We start from the raw sequence: 11,124 nt of genomic DNA on the forward strand, positions 1-11,124 counted from the left end.
GCCACAAGACTGGGCAGTGTGGTGGCTGAAAACTTCCCCAGAAACCTACCCAGAAGCTTTGTCAGTGACTTGTGGGAGCAGGGGAAGATCACCCTGTTGTAGGTTGAGTTGTCTGGAAAGCAGATTCTAGGATGGAAATGAATATGCAGGAGGGTTGTCAGGCAGTCCTCTTGGGATCAATGACTAGAGAATGGGAGGGAAGGAAGTAAGATTGAGCAAAGAGAGGAATGAGGCTGGAGAGAAGTTACAAGGCCTGGGCAAGACCCCATGGGGGACACTAATGCCAGGATAATTCTTCAGACACTTCCCAAATGGGAGCAAGAGATTGAGATCTTTATACTCACTCTCACTTCATTAGTTGTGGGCTTTTTAGATGTGGGCTGCCCTTAGAAGGGGCCACTCTCTTTAGCTGAAGCTAAGAGAGTGCTGTCAGAGAGGGCTGACAAATGAGCTCTGGTTGCTGACAGCATGCCCAACAGGTGGGGTAATGTCTTTTAGTCCTGAAAGGTGATTTGGGAAGCATAGCATAGGGTCCCAAACAGACCTCTGCAAAGACATGAGGATATAGAGGCTAGAAAGATCTCATCTACGCTGGATCAGAAAGATCTCATCTATGCCCTGTCTGTGTCAGCTACTGGCTTTATAACCTTCAGTAGGTTCTCTCTTGCCCATGTAGTAAAGTACAAACTCTTCTGCTGGCATCCGAGACCCACATGGACCTTTCTTTTGTTCTTCACAACCTCCAGTATCCAGAATTACTCACCTTTGGCATATGTTTTTACCTCTGTATTGAATACCGTTTGACAATCCAAGCTATGTCCATCCTAGAAGTCAAATGTTCTTCTCATCTTGTCCTTCGCTGACCCCTCACCCCAGCCTTGTCTACCAGTTCTTTCTGCGGTACACATAGATTGTTCATCTGCTCCGTTCATTTGGGCCCTTGAATATAACCTACTCTGTGCAACCGTGTATCTGGGAGATGTATGTACCTTGCTCTGCCTGTGAGATCTTAAGCTCCCTGAGGGTGGAAATTGTGCTTATAAACCCAACATAGGGCCTGGTGCATCATGGCCATCCAAAATATATTGACTTCTCAAACTCTGATGCACTTAGGTCAACTGTGCCGGAAAAAAAAAAACCCTTTGCTTAAAAATGCCCGTGAATGGGCCCCACTTAGCTCTCCTTATATATGGGTGCTCCTTCTTCAATGAGAATTTATAATGCACAGCTCAGTAGACAGAAGAAAAAAGAAAAAAAACAAAGGATGAGGCCTTTGCTCAGATGTTCTCATTTACAGTATACTTCAGGACAGGAAATAAAGACTTCCTGCCAATTCAAATGACATTATTTTTGTGGAAACTTATTCACAGGCATGTAAAAAGACATGTGTACAAAATAAGTTAATCACATATAGCATACTTTGATTAAAATTGAGTTCAAGTAAATCAGAAATTTTTGAAGAGTCAACAAAATTTCAAAATTCACAGTCATTTCCTGAAAGTACCGTCTGGCAAAATTGGCTTATCACCTCACTTTTAATGCACATATGCGATTTCCTGCTTACAGCATTTCCCAAAGGGATGAGAAAAAAAATTTTACAACTAGGGAAGTTTTATAAGAGGGATTATCTATAGTTCCTGAATAAGAAGACTTCTCCCTCTCCAGGCACACCTGCAGCTCCTAATAACCGACTTACGCAATTTTCCTCTCTACTTGAATCAAAATTGGCAATAAATGTTGTGTATGTCTCACAGAGTGAATGTTTAAGCCTTGTATTTACTGGTTCATGAAACTGGTTCCCTCTAGTTTACCAGCATGGAGGGGAGGGTTTGCAGGGAGCAATTAGGGATAAGATAGCCAAAGAAATACAAAGTCAGTTGAAAAAAGAAATCTGTGTGTCTGGCCCTCTCTATGAATTATGACTATTCAAGGGGGAAAAAAATCTGAACCTTTGCCAAAAGGCTGGCGTGTAAAGGGACAGCTGGAGTTTTCTGTTAAGGGTTACAATGCATTACTTGTTCCATAAGGGAAATAGGGGATCACTTACCACAGCAGCTCACACATTGCATGAGACACTGGCACATCTCTACCTCATGAAGCATTTTCTTCAAAGGAAAAGAACTAGATATTTCAGGAAGGTCATTGAAGATCTTTGGGTACAGACATGCTGACCTTCCTGGTTGAGATTTGTAGCCTTTGTGGTGTGTGGATTGTGTCTCTATAGATGCCTTCATTGTGCTATAACTTTTATACAGGATGTATTGTTTAAACTGCCAACCCTAATTCGAATTCCCTTAGAGGCTCAGGAAATTCTAACTAAATAATATAAAACCCCATTGTGTTTTTCTTTGGTTGAGATGCAAATAACATTTTGAACAAGAATGTCAACAAATGCATAAATGTGGCGAAAGTTGGAACTTGCACTGGAACTCTAAAATTTGAATGTTTTAAACATTTAAATACAAATGAAAAATAATGAAAAAAGAATGATAACCACATTTAAAACTCTTAGGAATCAGGGACTGCCACCACTGTCCTTGAATCTGTGCTCATAGTAGGTCTTTTTGTTTGCTTATCAGCCCTGAGAACAACGCTAGCCAGTATGGATTAAATTCAGAACAACCCTCTCCACCAGAGTCAAGGCAGACACATGAAAAGAGTCACATCTTTTCCTAATGCTAGATGCTAGATTTGTTTGTTTGTTTGTGTATGTATTTATTTTTAAGATATTTGAAATACACCTTTCTTCTGATTCTAAATGAAAAGGAATGGGAAGGACAGTGACAAACGGGATTTCACCACTGGATGTTGTGATACTACTATAACAGTCTTTTATTTGAAACTCAGGAAGGAAACAGCTTTGTACCAAAACAGCTAAATATGCAGGTCCATAAAATGAAGGTACTTTTGAAACTGCCACGTTCGCTCTGAAGCCCATTCATCTCCTTCAGCATCCCAAAGATGAAGCACATGTTCCACTTAGCTATGTAGCTAAAGTGGCACTGTGCCCCTGACATCACAGGACAGTTCAATGTAAAACCAGACTTCTGATGCTGGGCTCCAGCTGCACTTTCTCACTTTCTCACAGGTTGTCATCCTTGCCCGGGAGAGCAGTTGTCTGAACAACCTCTAGATCATGCGCATACTGTGCTGCCAAAACTGGGTCCATGACAGCCTCTGGCTGGGTGAGAGCAAACACCAAGTTAGGGTCTCCAATTAGTCTTCTAGCAAGCCACAGGAAGGGCTGTTCAAAGTTGTAGTTACTTTTGGCAGAAATGTCATAGTACTAAAGGTTCTTCTTTCAGTGAAAGATAATAAATTTTGCTTTAACTTTCCTGTTCATAATGCCCACTCTGTTGCACAGAGCACAATGGGGATTGTACATACTCGTACCAGATCTCTCTGCCAGTTGGTCACGTTCTTGTAGGTAACCCTTGGTGTTGTCAAACATTATAATGGCACACTGGGCTTGTATGTCATAGCCATCTCTCAGCCCACCATATTACTCTTGACTAGCTGTATGCCATACTTTGAACTTAGTAGGTCCTCTGTTGGTAAGGAACACAAGGGGATGGACCTCAACACCCAAGGTGGCTATACTCTTCTCAAACTCACCAGTCAGATGATGTTTCACGAATGTAGTTTCCCAGTACCACCATCACCAACTAATACAAGTTTGAAGAGAACTTGGGGTTCTCCTTGGGCAGCCATCATGCTATTCCTTCTAGAAGTGTTTCTGGCCTGTCTGACTGAGGCTCCCTAGATTTAAACAAACAAACAAACAAACAAACAAACAAAAAACTTTTTAAAGGCTGATTGGGCTATCACATTCAGCAATCTGTGATCTGTTTATTATATGCAATTGGAGTCAGTTTCCTACATTTCTAACATTAGTGGCAAAGTCTGACTCCAACTTGCTGTTTGAGCACATCAAAGCATATTAAATTATCTCATAATTAATTTTCCTTAGAAAATTGTATGTTTAGTTGCTTATAATGCCTATGGAGAAGAAAAATAGGAATTGGTACCTTTAAACCAACTTTGAAATATTGGGGTGTCTGAAGCAAAGGGGGTCAGGTTGTAGGATTTATAGTAACAGCCTTCTGGAAGGCAGGTAGCTAGAGATTCTACTTGGTTTTCTGAAGGGTGAGGCATATACCAGTGCTTGAGTCTTCTTGGGCCATGGCCTCGGCAATAAAGCTGTACTAATGGCTCAGATGTTGTTCAAAATCAAGGGCAACTCTGAACCATAGTAGTGGAGAACAGGCCACTCACTTGCTGTTAGAAATTTCCTCACATATATTTTAGTCCTCTAGCATTTGTGCTAAGATTTCAACAGAAAGAATGTGGATAGTCTTTTCTAAAAGAGTTTTAGTTGCCTGAAGGATTTCTTATCATTTAAAATGTCTATTGGCAGATATACTGAATAAAAAGAATTTCTTCTCACCAGTATTTTACAAAATTGTTGAATGCTCATATTAAATGATAAAAGACCTGAAAGAAAACAAGAGGAGCCCACATTGTATTTTATGCTCTGTTTGCTCAGATCACATATTAGTGTTCCAGAAAGTGGCTCATTACCATTTCTATTGAAGAAGATTCTTTCCACTTCATTCACTAAATTTGCTTTCTTTATTATCCTACTGACTACGGAAGTCTGTTCAGCACTTTTGTCATTGACCTTTTATTTTTGTTCATATCTTACTCTATAATATCACATGGGAGCTTACTTGTCTTTAGAATGGTTAATATTTATATTTTTATTGAAGTGTAATTAACATATGGTGTTGTATTAATTTCAGGTGTCCAACATAAATGATTCACCAATTCTACATGTTATTCAGTGCTCATCATGGTAGGTGTACCTTTAATCCCCTTTATTTATTTTATCTGTCTCCCTACCCACATCCTTTCTGGCATCCACCAGTTTCTTTTCTGTATTTAAGAGTCTGGCTTTTTGTCTCTTTTTTTCTTTGTTTTTCATTTGTTTCTTAAGTTTTACATATGAGTAAAATCATATGGTATTTGTCTTTCTCTGTCCGACTTATTTCACTTAGCATCATACCTTCTAGGTCTATCCATGTCATTGCAAATGACAAGATCTTATTATTTTTTATGGCTGAATAATATTCCATTGTATGTATATACCACTCTTCTTTATTCATTCATCTATGGATGGAGACTTGGATTGCTTTTATACCTTGACTATTGTAAATAATGCTGCAGTAAACACAGGGGTGTGTATATTTTATTGAATTCATGTTTTTGTATTCTTTGGGTAGATACCAGTAGTAAAATTCCTGGATCATATGGTATTCTATTGTTAATTTTTTGTAGGACCTTCGTACTGCTTTCCACAGTGGCTGCACCAGTTTGCATTCCCAACAGTGCACAAGGGTTCCTATTTCTCAAAATCCTTACCAACCCTTGTAATGTCTTATCTTTTTGAATCTAGCCATTCTGACAGGTGTAAGGTGATAGCTCATTGTGGTTTTGATTTGCAGTTCTGTGATGATTAGTGATGTTGAGCATCTTTTCATGTATCTGTTGGCCATCTGTTTGTCTTTGGAAAAATGTCTGTTCAGATCTTCTGCCCATTTTGAATTGGATTATTTGTGTGTGTGTGTGTGTGTGTGTGTGTGTGTGTGTGTGTGTGTGTGTTGAGTTGTATAAGTTCTTTATATATTTTGGGTATTAACACCTTATAAGATATATCATCTGTAAATAAATTCTCCCATTCAGTCAGTTGCCTTATTGTTCTGTTGATGGTTTCCTTCACTATGTAAAAGGTTTTAATTTTGGTGTAGTCCCAATAGTTATTTTTGCTTTTGTTTCCTTTGCCTGAGGAGACATTTCTAGAAAAATGTTTCCATGAGTAATCTATTTAATATCATAGAAAAAGAAAAAAAAAGCCCTTAATAGTTGTGTGAAAAATTATAGTTTACAATCGCAGTTCTTTTTTTAATCACCCTAATTTTTAAAAATTGTGGTAAAATACACATAACATAAAATTTATCATCTTAACCATTTTTAAGTATATATAGTTCAGTATTGAGATAAGTATATCTCACATGGGTCTGCAACCAATCTCCAGAACTTTTTCATCTGACAAAACTGAAACTCTATACTCATTAAACAGCTCCCCATTTCCCCATCTCCTTAGTCCCTGGCAGCCACCATTCTACTCTCTTTTTCTATGAATTTGACTTTCCTAGATACTCCATGGAAGCGGAATCCTACAGTATTTGTCTTTTATGTGACTGGATTATTTCACGCAGCATGATCTCAAAGTTCATCCATATTGTAACATGTGTCAGAATCTCCTTCCTTTTTAAGGCTAAGTGATATTCCATTGTATGTACGTGTCACATTTTGTTTATCCATCCATCTGTTGATGGACACTTGAATTGCTTCCACTTTTGGCTATTGTGAATCATGCTTTTATGAACATGATTGTGCAAATATCTGTTTGAGTCCTTACTTTCAATTCTTTTGGACGTTTATCCAGAAGTGGGATTGCTGGATTATCTGGTGACTTTATTTTTACCTTTTTGAGAAACACTGTACTGTTTTTCATAGCAGCTGCACAATTTTACATTCCTACCGACAGTGTATAAAAGTTCCAATTTTTCATATCCTTATCCACGCAGTTCCCATTTTGTTTTATTTTCCTGATAGTAGCTATCCTGATGGGGTAGAGATGATATTTCATTGTGGTTTTCATTTGCATTTCCCTAGTGATTAATAATGTCATGATAAACTTTTGTCACCTTTTTCAGAAGAGCATCTAGTTGGATAATGCCTCTATGGTTCTTCCTGTGAATATTTTACTATCTATGGTAGGGCAAATTAGACTTATTACACTCAAGGGAATATATCTTTTCTCTCTCTTTTTTGTTACTTTAATATTAATAATTACTTTTACTTTCTTATGGGGAGGTGAGAAAATTTAGAAATAAAACAGAAGGAAGAAATAGAAACAAAAGAAATGATGGATAATAAGGAGAAATAAGAGAGAATGATTAGAAGGGTGAATAGGGAAGTTAAGAAAAAGTGAGAATAAAGCAGAACATTTTGTCTGACCTCTGCTAATTTCTTGCAGCCTTGGGATCTATACCGTAATTACTATTCAAATGACACATCAGGGTGGTAAAATGAGAAGAGTTGATTAGCTGGGAATTCAAGATGAAGGGAGCCTTTGAAAGAATTTAATCTAGCTTAGTTCCACAACTTGCAGAGAAAGAAACCACACTGTGAAATGATTTCCCCAAAGTTCTTCCTGGTAGTTAATAGGAGAACTGGAATTACAACTAATGACCAAGTCAGTATTATTAAGTGACAAGTAGGGGGTAATCAAAGTTCTGATATTAAGCCCGCTCAAAATTTAATGAGTCCCCATCCATTATACATTCTCAGTCATGTCATTGCAGTGTATTTGAATCATGCACTTGGTACTATGCAACACAACAGACTTGGCTCATAGGCCCTGGAAAAGGAGCTGAGAAACCTTGTTTTGGCCCTGCTTACTTTTCTGAGCTTAAGTTTCCCCATTTATAAAATATGAGTGTTGGACAGATGACTTCAAAAGTCTTTTTCAGGTATGAAAATAAATTTCTAGGAATATATCCTCATTCAAGCTCATATATGGCTCCCCACATGCTTAGTTCTGAAGCACTTTTCCCAGAGCAATATTTGCCTAGTAGATCTCATCAGCACACAGCCTTGCATGTCAACACAGCAACCTGGTCAGCCAGTCATGTTTGAATAAGCTTTCTGCTTTGCTCAGTTTGAAGCAGTCATAGCCACACTCCTTCTCTGCATCCACACTACCCAAGTATGCCTTCCTAACTGGCCAAAGTCATCAAGTGGCTCAGGAGGGGAAGTTTTTTGTTTTGCTCTTTAAATTCTCAACAGAGAACAAAGCAAAATGTATTAGAAGGCCACATATCCTGCAGCTCCTGTGCTCTATACACATCATCCTAGAGAGAATAGGCTTCTTTTCTCCACCCCTAAAAGTCTCAAAAGCAAACCTTAAATTTGTATAGTATGAAGTTAACCCCATTTCACTGTGGAAAGGGCCTAAGAAGTAGACTAAATTTCTTAAAGAACAAAAGAATGAAAACATATGTAAGACTTGTGTAAACAGTAGAAAATGATCTACAGACGGATAGATGGATTGCCGTAAGAACTGATGTACTTGTAACTAAGTAGGATGAACATACGTCCTGTTTTTTCTGAGGCAGTCCTGATTACTTCTTTTATCTCAGTGTAATTATGAATACCACGTCTTTCGTTCCAAAAGCATCCCAGTTGGGAAACTTAATAGCAGGGTTATCCCTCAAATAAACCACACTAAATGAAAGGAAGTGTTCCCTATCCCAGGAGTGAAGGGGACAGCTCTCTTCAAGGCTTCCTTTCAAGATTCCAAATTCAAGAATATTGGCCACATCAATGTCCATTATAATAAAGTTTATTGTCCCACCTCAGTTGCCTGTCAACCTAACCATAAGAAACCTCTCTTCATTTAAAAAATTTTCTGGTTTATTAAGAAAACCTAAGAGTGAGAGAGGATGAGGAGAGAGGAAAACAACTGAGTTGAAGTCAGGAGAAAATCTTTGAGGAATACAAGATCATACCCACACCTGGATTCCTGTCCTCTAGGCTCCCACAGTCCCAAAAGCATTGTCACTGTTGTAATCACTCCTTTACATGACTATTCCCCTCATCTGTTAATGTTCAATTGTTAATGGTTCAAAAGATCAAAAAGATCTTCCCTGAGAATATAAATGGAAGTTGGGGCACCGGGATGGCTTAGTCAGGTTAAGTGACCTACTCTTGATTTCACCTCTGGTCATGCATGATCTCATGCTTCATGAAATCGAGCCCCAAGTCTGGCTGTGTGCTGACAGTGCAGAGCCTGCCTGGGATTCTCTCTCTCTGCCCTTTCCCCACGTGCGCACACAATCACACACACTTTCTCTCTCTCAAAATAAATAAACATTTTTTTAAAGGAATGTAAATGGAATAATCTTGAATCCCACTCCTTGAAATGTAATTACTTACTAGAACTTATAACAGTTTTTCAAAAATCAAATAAAATGTGCAGAGTCAGTCTGAAGCATTCATTGTCTCTTTTAACAAGAGGTACTAGAAAGATTTGATGCTTAATTCCTATTAAGAAATCATAGTATTATACAAATTCTTTTCAGTTATAACAACATCAGTAAAATAGATGTTTTCTTTGCCTTTTAGGCCAAAATATCCCTCTTACTTTTCACTTCTATTCTGGGTTTAGTCTTGCTTAAAATGAAATAAAAATCATGTGCAGTTTTCTCATACATCAGGTTTTTTTCATATGTGAGGACATTTGCTTCCTTACTTCAGAGCAATGATCCTATTATTGTCCATTAGGAAATAATATCTTGGAGAGTGAGGGTTCACCAGTATATACATTGTGTTTATTTGGATTCTATCCCTTGAGAAATTGGCAAATCCTTTCAGTATGCCAGTAAGGGAAGGGGTTTGCTTATACACAAAAGCAAAACAACTTTGTTTTTAACAAATAATGGTTTAATCTGGTTCAAACAAGGATTTCTGTGCAATTCATTGGTTTATTTTACCACACAATAAATCTGATTCAGTTGTTTAATTGACAGGAAACTAGTTTGAATGGATTTATATTTTATTATTATTTTAAAGAAAAGAGCTCAGCCTCTAGGAATACTATCTTAAAAATCAGAGCTTAATTTCTTTTCAGAATTAAAATTGCTCACTTCTCTCTCATGCCTTATTCTTTCTAAAAAGTTTTCTAAATTGTTAACCATTTCACAGCTATTACACAATATCATGAAATAATGTGTCAATCTCAAAATATAACAGTGAAGAGATATTTATAAATAATACTAACAATGAAATAACCTCTGGGGCACCTTGGTGGCTCAGTCAGTTAAGCATCTGACTTCAGCACACATCATGATCTCACAGTTCATGAGTTCAAGCCTCACATCAGGCTCTGTGCTGACAGCTCAGAGCCTAGAGCCTGCTTCACATTCTATGTCTCCCTCTCTCTGCCCCTCTCCCACTTGCACTCTCTAAATAAACAAACAAACATTTTTTTAAAAAAATTAAAAAGAAATGAAATAACCTCCACTTCTGCATTCTCTTGCAGACCTACCCCCTCTTGTATGCCTTTAGCCACAGCCAGTCCAAAGCAGTGCCATAAGCCTGGAAGTGTGCAAGCAGCCCCTACATGGGCCAGACACATGCCAAAGTGACTCCTGCCTTGGGGAGAGAGGAGGATAAGCACACACACCAGTCCAGCTGTGGCCCCAGCAGTGGGCTGAGGGCAGACATCAATTCTGACTGCAGGCATCATCCACTGATGAAAGCTTCTCAGGGGAAAACACAGGGAAAGCACCCTGAAGATCAGTGTCACTGCAGCTCTGGCAAAAGCCTAGTCTGACTCAACTCAATACCAACATGGCCGCAGACTGGTTCTCTAACACCACAGGGAATAAAACCTGCCCACAACAGGCAAAGAGAGCCATTGCAGGTGATGGGTCTGAAGGCAAAGGCAACAACAGGGTGCACACAACACACATAGGAGACATCCCTGAAGTGCCAGGTTCTGGTGAACAGAGGACATTGCACTGCAGGGCACTACAGGACCTCTTCTTTGTAAGGCCACTACATAGGAGACTTTCCTAACACATAGAGACAGAAACAGAGAGACAAAATGAAGAGACAGAAGGCTATGTCACAAATGAAAGAAAAGGACAAAAATCACAAGAGAGCTGAATGAAATGGAGATGAGTAATATGCTTGATAGAGAATTTAAAGTAATGGTCATAAAGATACTCACTGGGCTGGAGAAAAGAGTGGGGTACCTCAGCGTGACCCTCAACAAAGATATAGATTACATAAAAAAGAACCATTCAGATATTAAGAACTCAAAAAACTAAAATTAAAAATACACTCAAGGAAAAGAAAAAACAGTAGGGGGAGTGGAAATGGAAAGTGGAAGAACAGATCGGTGACCTGGAGGGCAGAGTTCAACAATCAAGCTGAACGGAAAAGAGAAAAAATAATAATAAAATAGGAAAATAGCCTTAGGGAACTTAGCAA

The 11,124-nt window shown here is 38.5% G+C and overlaps 1 pseudogene; it reads right to left on the reverse strand.

The window, feature by feature from the left end:
- Positions 1 to 3,082: 3,082 nt before the first annotated feature.
- Positions 3,083 to 3,711, reverse strand: LOC102971587 (annotated as a pseudogene).
- Positions 3,712 to 11,124: the final 7,413 nt, after the last annotated feature.

This window comes from Panthera tigris, chromosome A1, assembly GCF_018350195.1.
Source record: "Panthera tigris isolate Pti1 chromosome A1, P.tigris_Pti1_mat1.1, whole genome shotgun sequence".
In the NCBI taxonomy this organism is placed as follows: domain Eukaryota; kingdom Metazoa; phylum Chordata; class Mammalia; order Carnivora; family Felidae; genus Panthera; species Panthera tigris.